At 53.6% G+C, this 13289-nt stretch overlaps 1 pseudogene; it reads right to left on the bottom strand.

Moving 5' to 3' along the window:
• LOC138498082 (zinc finger protein 268-like) overlaps positions 1–12507 on the bottom strand; it is a 110380-nt pseudogene extending 97873 nt beyond the window's left edge.
• Between the last annotated feature and the right edge of the window lie 782 nt (positions 12508–13289).

Genomic DNA, 13289 nt, shown 5'->3' on the forward strand with positions numbered 1-13289 from the left:
TTGTCCTGAGTTTGGGTTCGATGCTTGGGTTCGTGAGACACACACCCCTCCTGCTTCCCGTTTGCATGGGCTTGCAAAGGGTGTGACCAAGTGACAGTGATGTACACAGTGATGTTGGGCTCCCATGAGCTGTGTGGGCAGTCTGTAGTCAATACTGTGTAGACATTCCTTGTGAATATTGTTGTTGTATTGTACAATGCATGTTGGAATTATGTATGCTTCTGCTTCCATGTCTCCCTCTGAATTTGCAGGTTCATTCCTCATGTCTTCACAAGACCGTCTACTTTGGAGATGGAGTTCATGTTGTATGCAGTACACAGACAAGTTTTGAAGCCTGTAAGACTACAGTTGGAAGGGGGCGATGTGGTGGCATATTCAGGTTGTAAGACTACGACTACTTTAACTTAGTACTGTCATGTTTTATTTATGTTTGAGCTTGTGTAGCTGCATTGTATTGTTGGTAAGTATTTGGTCATTAGTGTTGTTTTTTTAAAAAATATATTTTTATTTTATTTTGAAATCAAACAAACACACTACAACTGTTTCAAAACATAGAAAGCATCATAGTCCAGCACATTTTTATTTATTTATTTATTTATTTATATTTATATAGCGCGCAAGAAGCCCAGGGGCATTGAGGCGCTGTTACTTGCAATAACTTAGTTACATGGTACAGGCATGAAAGTGATTGATAACACATTATGAATACTACAGGATATCATACTGTTGTTACAGATATTGCATTGGGACGTATATTACAACATATATAATAAGTATTCGTGCTGGTGTGTCGGGTCTTATGTGAAGAGGGTAGTTTTCAGAGTTTTGCGGAAGGTGGTGAGGGAGGCCTCCCCTCGGATAGTGGGAGGTAGGGCATTTTCATTAGAACTCCCCAACTCCCCGCCCCCCTTAAACTAGAGCCGGTTCTCACATGTCATTTACGGGAGCATCATTGGGTAGCACAGTACTTAGGCAGTCATCATCCGGGTCCTCTGTTCTGTTGTTACCCTGGTGAGGGTTTGCTATAGAGGCCACCAATTGCTGCCAGGCCAGCAAGGGCCCTACTTCCTCCTCGCCCCCCTGGTGATCGCTTCAAACCAGACTACAGATTCAGCTTCCGCCCACCTCAAGAGGTCCGTCCACCATAGCTCCACCCTAGGTCTGTGGGCCGCCTTTCAGCCCATGGCATTCCTGCGCTTGGCCAAAACACAAGCCAGGTCCTTCATCTTGCTTATGTGTTTTGAATGCCGGGGTCTAGGGAAAAGCCCAAGCATGCATGACCAGGCCGATTCCACATCCAGCACCACCCCCCCACCAGCCAGTTTCATCTTGACCTCGTCCCAAAGTCTGTGCACTTCCGGGCAAGCCCAAAACATGTGTAGCAGTCCCGCATTCACCTCCCCACACCTGGGGCATTGCTGCGTAGCTGGTCCCCCAAACTTTGCAATCTTCCCGGGGGTTAAATAAGCCCTGTGGGTAACGTACAATTGAAGCTGTTGGAATCTCGCGTTTCGGGACACCTTTTTGTGGTAACTCAGGGCCCGTTCCCATTGCCCGTCCGTCATGGGTCCTCCCACCTCCTCCGCCCAATCTTGTCTCAATTAAAGCAACTCCTTCCCTGCCCTTACTCGCAGGAGCTCGTATATCCTCGATATTTCATGCCCGCCCTCCGATACATCATACATGGTTTCCAGGGAGGCGTCAGGGTCTTCCGCTAGCACTGTCTCAGGCCATCTTTCTCTAGTCTTTTTCACAAGCCTAGTGTAGGTTATATATTGGCCACCATGTACCCCCGTCTCTTCCTGCAACCTCTGAAAGTCCACTGACTCCCCTTCCAGCCATATGTCCCCGAGGGTGGCCAGGCCTACCTGTTCCCAGTATCTACGGACCGATTCAAGTAGTTGAGAGTCGCTCCCGCACAGCGCCGCCAAAGGGGCCTGCTGACATTACGGCTCCGAGTCCCCCCCAATCTTCCATGTCCTGTGCCAGATCTCCCAGGCCAGCCTCAGTAGCCACCCCTTGCCCATCAGTTTGTCTCTGCACAACCACACCACTTCCATCAGAAAGTATGGGGCTGTATCTCCACGCAGAAGCCTAGCTTCCGCCGAGTCTTCAGCTGAAAGCCACCTGGCCACGTACTGCATCTGCCCCACCAGGTAATAGAGTTAAAAATTAGGCAGGCCTATCCCCCCCTGTCACATGGGTTCTGGAGGTTCCACAGAGCAACCCTATTCATAGAGCTGCCCCACACGAAACCCCTACACACGCTATGAAGTTTCGCGAATAGGCTCCTAGGTATCAAAAACGGGACGTTCACAAAAAAGTGCAAGAGTCTAGGCAGGACCATCATCTTGAGCAAGGCCGCCCTCCCCATCATGGTCATGGGCAATCTAGACCAGAATACCATGCTTTTTTTGATCCCCTCTATCGCCTTTTCTGTATTATGCTTGTGTTCTGCCTCGACTTTGTGGTAAATATTTATTCCCAAATACCTACATGTCACGGGCTGCCATGGTATTGGCAGGACCGGCAGCCTCTGTACCGGGACATTCCTATATCTGCCCAAAGGGAACAGATTAGACTTTCCAGGGTTCACCGATATACCCGAGAGGATGGCGTACCGTTCTATTACCTCCAGCACGTACTGCAGGTTTTCTTCAGGATAACGCAAATAAAGGAGCATATCATCCGCATATAATGATATCAGATGCTCTCCACTGACAGTACTTATGCCCACCTCCCCATATTGTTGTCGCAGGCATATTGCCAGCGGCTCTAATGCCAGTATATATAGCATGGGTGACCAGGGGCATCCCTGTCTGGTCCCCCTGCAAAGCTGCCAAGAATCTGAGACTGTGGACCCTGTTTTGACTCTCGCCATCGGGGTGCTATAAAACAACTGGACCCATCTGAGGTATCCAGGTCCCATTCCGTACCCCTTCAGGACCGCTTTCAGCCAGGGCCATCGTACCGAGTCGAAGGCCTTGACCGCATCTATCTATAGCCAACTCGCCCGTGTCCTCCTCAGTTTGGTCTATGACATGGTGTAGCCTCCTGTGATTATCGGTGATGTTCCTGCCTGGAACATATCCCGTCTGATCTGGGTTTATCAGTTTCTTAATCACCTTCTTCAGTCTATTAGCCAGCACAGCCGTGAGTATTTTGCTGTCCTGGTTAAGCATGGACAACGGTCTGTAAGACCCGCACTCCACGGCCGGCTTGCCTGGTTTCAAGAGTGGGATGATTACAGCCTCGCAGAGGTACAATGGGAGTTCCCCCTGCTCACAGGCCTCGTTGAAAGTGGCAAGCAGTGGCTGAAGCAACTCTTGCTTGTATGTTTTGTAGAACTCGCTGGGCAGCCCATCCGAACCAGGCGCTTTGCAAGTGGGCAAGTTCCGAATCACTACCTCCAGCTCATCCGAGGTGACGGGTGCGTCTAACTTGGCGCGTTCTAGATCATCCAAGGTAGGCAGCTCTATGTCCTCCAATGTGTCCAGTATGTCTTGACACATATCCTCCCCCGTGTCCTCATACTAGTGTCTGTAAAACTTAAGGAATTCCTCATTTACCTCTTTCTGGGTGTTGCATATGCAACCTCTCTCATCCTTAATCTCACTGATCACCGAGCGGGGGGTCTCACTCTTATACAACCAGGCCAGCAGTCTGCCCGGCTTGTCGCCCCCTGCGTGTATCCTCTCCGTATATTTCCTGTAATTGAGTCTGCATAGTCTATCCCAGAGTGCGCTACAGGACAACTGTAGCTCCTTTACTTTGGTTCTGTTATCATGAGCGGTGCTCTCGCAACGCGTGAGATCCTCTAGCTCCCATTCCACCTCCTGGAGTTCCCTTTCGATGGCCCCCTGTAGCCCCTTAGCTTGGGAAATGGCTACCCCGCGCACCACCACCTTAAACACTTCCCACAGTGTGCCCACAGAGCTTACGCTTCCCGTATTTATATCAAAGTATTCTTCGATGGCATCCACAGGCCCTCCCGAAACCCCTCGTCCTGCAGAGCCTCGGTCCTGAGTCTCCATGTAGGGATCCGCGGTCTTGGGGGCTGGTGTCTCCAATCTACCACCAAGGGCGAGTGGTCAGATAGTACTCGGGCCTTGTATTCCGCTCCTTCTATGTCTCTCACTATCTCGGCTGTTCCAAACATGTAATCTAACCTTGTGTGCAAATCATGTGGCGCTGCGTAGTGTGAATACTGCCTATCAGTGGGATGCAACCTTCTCCACGCCTCCTCTAGGCCTAGGTCTTTCAGTAAGGTACCCAGCGCTTTAGCCGCCAGTGCCATTTTCCCTGCCCTGTCCTTGGACCTGTCCATTCTGGGATCCACGGTACAGTTAAAGTCCCCCCCCCACACTACCGTACCCCCTGCCAGGGGGCCGATTTTACCGTAGAGGGTCCTAAAGTAAGCCACTGTGTCGTTATTGGGGGCGTACAAATTTATGATGTGCACTTCTCTGTTTTCCAGGAGACCCGTTACCATCACCATTCTATCCTCCGGGTCCACCGTAGAATCAAGCATCCGAAACGGCACATGAGGCACCACCCAAGTAATGACCCCTCTAGCATACGTCGAGTACGCCGCCCCCACAACATTGCCCATCCATTTCCTCCTGACCACCTCCAGCCTTTCCCTAGTGAGGTGGGTCTCTTGCAGCAGGGCTATGTCTATGCGCATCCTCTTTAAGTACAACATCACTTTATTACGTTTCAGGTAGCTGTTTAGGCCCCGTACATTCCAGGTCACACGTCTGAGATTACCCGATGCCATCCGGTCGGACTATCTCCATCCCATCCCTTCCCATAATGCTCCCCATGTTAGTTTGTTCCCTGGCTCTCTCCCTTCTATTCACAAACAATACCCCCCTCCCCCCTTCCCCCACTTCACACCACTGCACACAACTCCCCCCTCCCCCCTTGCCAACCCCCAACAATAGCCCAGCTCCATCCCTGGATCTCAGGCCTACCCACGTCTGGACCCGTTTCGTGTCCGAGGACGAGGACCCCGCGAGGTGTCACCAATCTAACAGTGACCTAACTAAGTGTACTACTATTGGGTGCAGAGGGTGCTCCCCAGGAGCTCCCAGTCGTCTATTTAGGAGAAGTGCATTCAACGGGACCCGCCGGCAGATACCATGACTTCCTCCCCACAAGCACAATATCGTACTATATTCCAGTCCCAATGTCGTAACTATGGCCTCACGGGTGCCTCTGCAAAGTGCTACTTATCTCCAGCCGCTTCTGTCTGGGCATCCGATTCCTGAGGTCGACCTTGCATATCCAACCACTCCATCGCTTCGGTCGGCGTCTCAAAGAAGAGGGATCTGTTCTTATAAAACACCTTTGACCTGGCGGGGTAGAGCAACATGTAGCGGTGGTCTGCTTCCCTAAGCCTCCTTTTCACCGTTCCAAAGTTCATTCGGCTCCTCTGTATGAGCAGCGTATAATCCGGATACGCCGTTATTTTCGCTGACCCCCTTTCTATCGTACCTCCTTTCCGTAAAAATTCGAGAATCTTTTCGCGGTCACGATAGTTCAAGAAATTCGCGATCAACGGCCGCGGGGGGCTCCTGGGGCCGGTCTCCTGGTCAGGGCCCTATGTGCCCTTTCGACCGCGAACCCCTGGATCAGCTCCCCGCCTGTGATCTCCTGCATGAGCATGGTTTCAACGTAATCCGTGGGGTTCGATCCTTCCATTCCCTCCGGGACACCCACTATGCGAATGTTGTTGCGCCTGGCGCGCCTCTCTGCCTGCTCTGCTCTGTCCTCCAAATTGCCCACTCGTTGCACGAGGGCATGAAGCTCCTTAGCGTGTGCATTGCACGCCTCCGTGGTCGGGGCCAACTCCTTCTCCAGTTCCCCTGTGCGCTCCGCGATCGTTCGCACGTCCTGGCGCAACAGGTTCACCTCTTCTCGGACCGCTCCGATCTTAAGGTCTAGGCCCTCCTGCAGCTCTTTCATGGCCAGGCCCAACTTCGTCTCCCAAGCCAAGTCGGCAATTGCTGCCAGCACCTCCTGAATAGTACCCGGTGGGTCCGTCGCCGCCGCAGGGGCTTCTTTGCTCTTGCCCCCTTCCGCGCCCAAGGGCGACCTAGCGTAGGCCTCCATCGTGGGCTGTTTGATCCGGAGTGGCACCACCTTGGAGGACATGCTGCTGCGTCGGTTGGGTCCACGCGCCCAGCTGTGTCTTCGGCGCTGCAGAGCGCCTTGCGGGGTTCGCTCGCCGGCCCCTTCACAGCAAGGTTCCGCTGAACTCGGGTTCACTCTGCTGGCCCGCCACGATCCAGGGCCTCCTTAGTGGGGGCTCGCACTTATGTTCTTGCCACCAGCCAGAGGTGCATGTGACGCGTCTATCTGGTTGGGCTCGCCCCTGCTCCGGCCAGTTTTGTCTTCCTCAGCTCCACGGACCATTTATGGCCCTTTGTCCATGGGCGGCCATCTTGGGTGCTGCCTTCCACTGCGCGACCGCCACCTTCTTCGAAGTCTAGTTCTGTGGATATGCAGTCTCGCTGGTGGGGTGGGCACTCACCATGTGCCCCCCACTTTCATGCACCCTTGGATGCATCGTGGGCTCGAAAGTCCGCCGAAAACCATCACTTCTTCCCAGGATCAAGATCGGATCATCGGGAGCTCCTCCAAGGAAAGTCCTCTCACGTAGCCATCAAGCCATGCCCCCGGTCATTTGTGTTGTTAGTTCAACATTACTGGGAGCATATTGTGTGTGGCCAGTTTCCATTAGGAACACTGTACTTTGTGCCATGGTGTGTTGGGTGGTGGTGCTGGGGAGGGGTTGGGTGACATGGCACTGTTCTCATGTTGTATTTTGCAAGGGGGTAATGCATTTAGCAGCATATGTATCTTTTGATGACACAGCATTGGTGGTGTTTCTGTAGGTAGGGATGCACACATTGTGACACTTCCAGTTGACCAATCTCAGGCTGGTATGGTTGTGACAGTTGACTATCCCTTGTATCATCATCGATTGTCAGCTGGTATGTGGCAGGGCTGTGTGCACTCCACAGGGGTGTGATTCTAAGTGAAGTAATTAGCTGTGTTCGGGCTGCCTCACCCCGTGGCCTTTCCCCTCCCATGCGCAGCGGGCGTGCATGTGGTTGGGGATGTGGGGGCACCACCATGTCCACCGGCAGGCCCCGGCGTGTTGCAACGTTGTGCAGGACACATGCTGCCACTATGATCCTGCACACTACTGGGGGAGCGTATAACAGCTTCCCGCCAGAACGGTCAAGGGAGCGAAAGCGTGACTTGAGCACTCCGAATGTGCACTCCACTATGCCCCGGGTTGCAATATGGGCTGTATTGTATCTTACCTCGGGTGGCGTGGTGGGGTTCCGAATTGGTGTCATCATGTGGGTGCTCAGAGGGTAGGCACTGTCCCCTGGGGAGGTGGTGATGGGTATCATTAGTAGGGTTGTGACATTACTCAGTATCTGGCATGCATGCATGTGCTGTGGCATTTATACTCACCAAGCAGCCATGTATCGCCATGCCGCCCAGCTTCTAGGTCCCGGTTTAGGGTTGAAATTCTGAAAATGAAACTGTCATGGGTGGACCCTGGATAGTTGGCATATACTGAGGTGATGATTCCCTTGGCATCACATACTACTTGGACGTTGATGGAATGCCAGTGCTTACGGTTTCTATAGATGTGCTCTGATGCCCTGGGGGGACGTAGAGCCACATGGGTGCAATCAATGCTGGGAGATGGGGGTGCAAGGGGACATGAGTGGGGGCCTGCTGGCAGGTGCCCCTCAGTGCTGGGGGGTGGGTGTGCAAGGGGACATGAGTGGGGGCCTGCTGGCAGGTGCCCTGCACTGCTGGGGGGTGGGGGTGCAAGGGGACATGAGTGGGACATGAGTGGGGGCCTGCTGGCAGGTGCCCTGCACTGCTGGGGGGTGGGGGTGCAAGGGGTCATGAGTGGGGGCCTGCTGGCAGGTGTCCTGCACTGCTGGGGGTTGGGGGTGCAAGGGGACATGAGTGGGACATGAGTGGGGGCCTGCTGGCAGGTGCCCCTCAGTGCTGGGGGGTAGGGGTGCTGGGGGACATGAGTGGGGGCCTGCTGGCAGGTGCCCTGCACTGCTGGGGGTGGAGGTGCAAGGGGACATGAGTGGGGGCCTGCTGGCAGGTGCACTGCACTGCTGGGGGGTGGGGGTACAAGGGGACATGAGTGGGACATGAGTGGGGGCCTGCTGGCAGGTTCCCCTCAGTGCTGGGGGGGTAAGGGTGCAAGGGGACATGAGTGGGGGCCTGCTGGCAGGTGCCCTGCACTGCTGGGGGGTGGTGGTGCAAGGGGACATGAGTGGGACATGAGTGGGGGCCTGCTGGCAGGTGCCCCTCAGTGCTGGAGGGTGGGTGTGCAAGGGGACATGAGTGGGGGCCTGCTGGCAGGTGCCCGCCAGTGCTGGGCTGGAGGTGCAAGGGGACATGAGTGGGGGCCTGCTGGCAGGCGCCCTGCACTGCTGGGGGGTGGGGGTGCAAGGGACATGAGTGGGACATGAGTGGGGGCCTGCTGGCAGGTGCCCCTCAGTGCTGGGGGGTGGGTGTGCAAGGGGACATGAGTGGGGGCCTGCTGGCAGGTGCCCCTCAGTGCTGGGGGGTGGGTGTGCAAGGGGACATGAGTGGGGGCCTGCTGGCAGGTGCCCCGCACTGCTGGGGGGTGGGGGTGCAAGGGGACATGAGTGGGGGCCTGCTGGCAGGTGCCCCTCATTGCTGGGGGGTGGGTGTGCAAGGGGACATGAGTGGGGGCCTGTTGGCAGGTGCCCTGAACTGCTGGGGGGTGGGGGTGCAAGGGGACATGAGTGGGGGCCTGCTGGCAGGTGCCCTGCACTGCTGGTGGGGATATGGGGGTGCAAGGGGACATGAGTGGGACATGAGTGGGGGCCTGCTGGCAGTTGCCCCTCAGTGCTGGGGGGTGGGGGTGCAAGGGAACATGAGTGGGGGCCTGCTGGCAGGTGCCCTGCACTGCTGGGGTGTGGTGGTGCAAGGGGACATGAGTGGGGGCCTGCTGGCAGGTGCCCCTCAGTGCTGGGGGGTGGGTGTGCAAGAGGACATGAGTGGGGGCTTGCTGGCAGGTGCCCTGCACTGCTGGGGGGTGGGTGTGCAAGGGGACATGAGTGGGGGCCTGCTGGCAGGTGTCCTGCACTGCTGGGGGGTGGGGGTGCAAGGCGACATGAGTGGGGCATGAGTGGGGGCCTGCTGGCAGGTGCCCTGCACTGCTGGCGGGTGGGGGTGGAGGGGGTCATGCGTTGGTGATCAGTAGTGCAAGCTGACATGTGGCTTGCCTGGGGGGCATGCCCATGGTGGATGAGCTGCCTGCGGGACATGACCAGGGGTGCAGGGTAGTCCCCTGTGGTGTGGGCTGCCTGCAGGGGCCGTGGAGGGTGTAGAGGGAACACCTGGGAGGATCCACACTGCCAATTCATGTGCAGGACTCCCCTGCACCCCAGATATACACATACCACACGCGCACAGGGCCTGTCGCGTGTGAAACTTCCCGCGCACCCCAGATTTACACATACTCATGCCAATCGCGTGTAAAACTTCACGCAAACCCCAGGAATACACGCACCCCACTCGCACAGGGCCTATCGTGTGTGAAACTTCCTGCGAACCCCAGATTTACACGCACCCCGCTCGCCCAAGGCCAATCGCGTGTGAAACTTCCTGCGCACCCCCGAAATACACGCACACGCTATTTTTGACACAGCGGGTGTTCGTGTTTGTCGCGTACCCCTTTGCACGTCATTTGTCCTAGAGGGCCACAGTATGGGACAATCATCAGAGCTGTACATACGTGCTTTTTGTTAGCGCACATTTTGGCGCACATTTTTTTCATGCGCAGGGACGCTACCGCCTGCCTTTGTGTGGCGGATGTGTTTAGGCCTGTGCGCGTCTTCGCCCGTGCGCTGGTTTGCCCTATTCGATTCCATGAATACGTGTTGTAGGCGAGCGTGTGGGCGTTCCGCACACTTGCCTCCTGTACTTCCCCCGTGACGCCCACATTTTCACACGTTGTTCCCCATTCCACGTGTCACGCCCCGTGTTACGCCTACTTTTGTTTATTTATTTTATTTATTTTACATTTATAAAGCGCTCACATAGCCCGCAGGCATCGAGGCGCTGTTACAGGAATTGTTTGTTTTTCTTAGTTGCGTAATTGTGGGGTTTTTTTTGTCTTAGTTACGTATTTATAACGCGCTTAAACACCCAGAGGTTTCTAAGCGCGGACCCGGGGATCGAACCTGTTGTTGCTTCATGTCGTCTTCCGCCGCTGAGCTATCCTTGATATGTGCGCCGCGCTATTTGCGCTTTTGTGTGGCCGTAGCGCACGCCGTTAGACGACCTGTGCGCCGGTGTGCGCCACGCAGATTTTCAACGCACATCCCAGATTTTACTCGCGCACGGACTTCCATGAATCGATATAATAATAAACAATAAAAATGTGGATTTCCCCTCTTTGGAACGAGTAGGTTTATCCATCTTTGCTCCGCACTTTCAGATGTAATTGACGGCATCATGATTCACAGTGATGCGAGTCAGGGTCCGGCAAAGTCGGAATACCCTGGTAATTCCTCATTGGCGGGTGCCGGAATATTTCGCAAGTTTGGCGGTAGCCTGCCGGTTTTACCGGCAAGGCTACCACCAAACTTATAATGAGGCCCCTAGGCCCAGTTGAGGGAGCCACACCTTGGAGCTTCCCACCCAGGGCAATGTGTGGGTGAGTGCTTCAAAGTGGGTCTTCGTCAGAAATGCACACGGGATGCTAGCCAATAGGGGGTCCTAACACCTTACATTGCCATTTGGTCATTATTTCCAATAACTGGAGACAAGAAGGGATACGGATGATTTCAGGAGCCTGTAATACTCTGATCACCTGAATGTCGAACTGTTCACGAACGCGTGTAAACGGGCATGTCACTGTCCTTGCCTCACCTCCCTTCACAAGCGTGAAAAAGGGGCTTCCTTTTCAGTCACCTCTTGCCGATGCCCCTCTAGCGGGTGGACAGGCAAGCAGAGTGTGGATCTGTCATACTTCCGCACTATATACCATCCTTTCCATCGACTCTACCTCTTGCTCTCAATTCCGCTCCCGAATGCTCCCTCATTCATACTTAGACAGGAAACAACACCCAGATAGATGACCAAGTGCAGATCTGGCTCCGTTGCTCCCCAAGTGATCTGGATGGAGAACAACCAACACTACTTGTAGCTACCAAAGTGCCTATTTAATTCACTTGTAGACCTCCACTCCTCCACCCCTATAGCAAAGTGCTGTGATCCACCATACAGGTTCAATAGCGAATTACTAATTAATAGGACGGCAGAGGAATGCATTAACATAAAATAATAGGTGTATTTGTAGAGGGATAACCCCCTCCCCCCCCCACACTGGTACTTTTTGGTGTTATAGACAGATAGACATAAGCTAACAGATGTTCATTGTTAAACAACTCAGTGGTACTCATTCTGTTAATCTTGGACGGATGAAGGGATGGGTGGCCCAGTGACTATGAGGACACACACATGGATCCTTCTAGAGAATGCATTAGTCCACTGAGCCACATAAATGGACCATAAACCTGGGATGGACACCACTTCCAGGATGAGGCAGGAGGGAGGAATGGAGACAAGACAGGAGAGAATGGAACATGAAGGGTCCAGGAACGCAGGGTGGGTGACAGGTTATCTCAGAAGCATCGAGCAACCTGTGCAAAGAAACAAACTATAACAGTTATTTACCTTTTGGTGCCTGTGCTTCTTACATTGTGCAGAGCAGGATGACACAATAGTGTGTTTAGATCTAGAAATAGAAGAAATTCCATTATTAATTAAATACTACAAACACAAGACATCTCCACTCCCCACCAGTAATGCATCCTCCATCACAAACACAGAAGACAGGATTAACTGGAGGTTTATGAAGAACAAGCAGAGACAATTTAGCACGAGGCCATAAAAGATGATCACTTTCTCACCAAGAGGAGGGAATAGTCGCAGGTCACTCACCTACAGCAAATTATTCCCCAATTATTCCTTAAAGGATTGTGATGTATTCAGTGTCAAAATGTTTTTGAAAAGTGTGTGGAACTATGTTCCCTCACACTGCCCCCATTTCTGCCCACTCCCCCATACTCATGGTTCCTTCCTGTCCTCCGCTGCGCCCTGCAACATTGTGTTTTTTTGTGTTTTACAACAGTTCTAGTAAAAGTGGATAAAACATAATGAAAGAAAATGAATTTAAAATGACCACCGTTAGTGTGTCATTGTCCCATTCAGCCTGCACCTTCATGCAGCCTTCCCTTCACAGTTCACACCTCTTAAAGAACATGCCTAGCCACATGCAGTCCCTCCTTGCCCCCCCCTCCCATTACATGCAAACAAGATCTTACAAGCATTCATAGGCAGATCCAGATATCTGTCAAACTGGGCTTCTTGGCTGTTTGGGAATGGGTTTTACATCGCAGTCTATTGGAATAAATTATCCCTTTCACACACCTGAGAGATAGAGCAGTGCAAGGCTACACTGGCTTGATCTCGGGAAGGCTCAGGTTCGAGTCCCCAGTGGGGATGAATTTGAAAACAAGGAGATCTCGAGTCGACGAGTGACTGCTGCTGATTGGCCGAGATAAAGATCTGCATCGGCAAAGCCAGGCCGCAAACCTGAAGAACAGACATGCGCACTGCTGAGATACTGATCCTCAGAGCACGCGCACTGCTAAGATGGGATCCTCCGAGCATGCGTAACGCTAAGAGATTAATCAACAGAGCATGCGCAGTAAAAGAAAAGCATGGTGAGTCGATGCTTACCCTGTTCAACAAACTGCGCATGCTCAATGATCCTAAAAGACGCGTGAACAGAGCGCAGGAAAAGGACCGTGAGACGAGCTTGGCTGGTTCCCATCAGAGAAAATGACTATAGCAACGGCCCGCCCACTTATTCGAGTGACTTCTGATGTCATCAATGTGCTTTTCCGGAGTAATGAAGCGGTTCCGGGTTAATTTCAGGGGAAATGAGAACTGAGGAGACACGATGGAGGAAGCGGACTCAGGCAGGGTGGAGCGGTGTCTATGTGGAGGGTGCTGGGCTCGAGGAGGCGGAGCGGACACTGACTGTGAAATCTACATCTGTGGAGGGGGAAGGAGGGAAGTGAGGGGCGGCATCACAGCAGGTCTCTACAGAGGAATGACCCAGGAAAAGTGCGTTTGGGAAGGGCTAGGGGCCTCAGGGAGTGGTGTGAACGGGGTGGAGCAGATGCAGTGTG

This window comes from Ambystoma mexicanum, chromosome 5q, assembly GCF_040938575.1.
Source record: "Ambystoma mexicanum isolate Mex_15411 chromosome 5q, UKY_AmexF1_1, whole genome shotgun sequence".
In the NCBI taxonomy this organism is placed as follows: Eukaryota; Metazoa; Chordata; class Amphibia; order Caudata; family Ambystomatidae; genus Ambystoma; species Ambystoma mexicanum.